The 1,323-nt window shown below is 40.4% G+C and overlaps 1 non-coding gene across 1 annotated transcript; it reads right to left on the reverse strand.

The window, feature by feature from the left end:
* Positions 1-464: 464 nt before the first annotated feature.
* LOC112738933 (small nucleolar RNA R71) lies at positions 465-572 on the reverse strand. Its single transcript, XR_003169880.1, has one exon. It is a non-coding gene; the product is annotated as a small nucleolar RNA R71 (small nucleolar RNA).
* Between the last annotated feature and the right edge of the window lie 751 nt (positions 573-1,323).

A 1,323-nucleotide genomic window follows, 5' to 3' on the forward strand; every position in this document is an offset into this window, starting at 1 on the left:
TAAGAGAAGCTAAATTACAACAATCCAGAGACAACCTTATTGAAAATTTTGAACAAGTAAAGGAGATGGCAGCCGAACCCAACAACAATAATGCAAGGAGAATGCTTGGTGACTTTACTGCACCTAATTCCAATTTACATGGAAGAAGCATCTTCATTCCTACCATTGGAGCAAACAATTTTGAGCTGAAACCTCAACTAGTTTCTCTGATGCAGCAGAACTGCAAGTTTCATGGACTTCCATCTGAAGATCCTTTTTAGTTCTTAACTGAATTCTTGCAGATCTGTAATACTGTTAAGACTAATGGAGTAGATCCTGAAGTCTACAGGCTCATGCTTTTCCCTTTTGCTGTAAGAGACAGAGCTAGAATATGGTTGGACTCTCAACCCAAAGACAGCCTAAACTCTTGGGATAAGCTGGTCACGGCTTTCTTAGCCAAGTTCTTTCCTCCTCAAAAGCTGAGCAAGCTTAGAGTTGATGTTCAAACCTTCAGACAGAAAGAAGGTGAATCCCTCTATGAAGCTTGGGAAAGATACAAGCAGCTGACCAAAAAGTGTCCTTCTGACATGCTTTCAGAATGGACCATCCTGGATATATTCTATGATGGTTTATCTGAGCTATCAAAGATGTCATTGGATACTTCTGCAGGTGGATCCATTCACCTAAAGAAAACGCCTGCAGAAGCTCAAGAACTCATTGACATGGTTGCTAATAACCAGTTTATGTACACTTCTGAGAGGAATCCTGTGAGTAATGGGACGCCAATGAAGAAGGGAGTTCTTGAAATTGATACTCTGAATGCCATATTAGCTCAGAATAAAATATTGACTCAGCAAGTCAATATGATTTCTCAGAGTCTGAATGGAATGCAAGCTGCATCCAACAGTACTCAAGAGGCATCTTCTGAGGAAGAAGCTTATGATCCTGAGAACCCTGTAATTGCAGAGTTAAAATACATGGGGTGAACCATATGGAAACACCTACAATCCATCATGGAGAAATCACCCAAATCTCTCATAGAAGGATCAAAAGCCTCAACAAGGCTATAATAATAGTGGAAGAAACAGGTTTAGCAATAACAAGCCTTTTCCATCATCCACTCAGCAACAGACAGAGAATTCTGAGCAGAATCCATCTAGCTTAGCAAATTTAGTCTCTGATCTATCTAAGGCCACTGTAAGTTTCATGAATGAAACAAGGTCCTCCATTAGAAATTTGGAAGCACAAGTAGGCCAGCTGAGTAAAAGGATCACTGAAATCCCTCCTAGTACTCTCCCAAGCAATACAGAAGAAAATCCAAAAGGAGAGTGCAAGGCCATTGAC

This window comes from Arachis hypogaea, chromosome 13, assembly GCF_003086295.3.
Source record: "Arachis hypogaea cultivar Tifrunner chromosome 13, arahy.Tifrunner.gnm2.J5K5, whole genome shotgun sequence".
Lineage (NCBI taxonomy): Eukaryota > Viridiplantae > Streptophyta > Magnoliopsida > Fabales > Fabaceae > Arachis > Arachis hypogaea.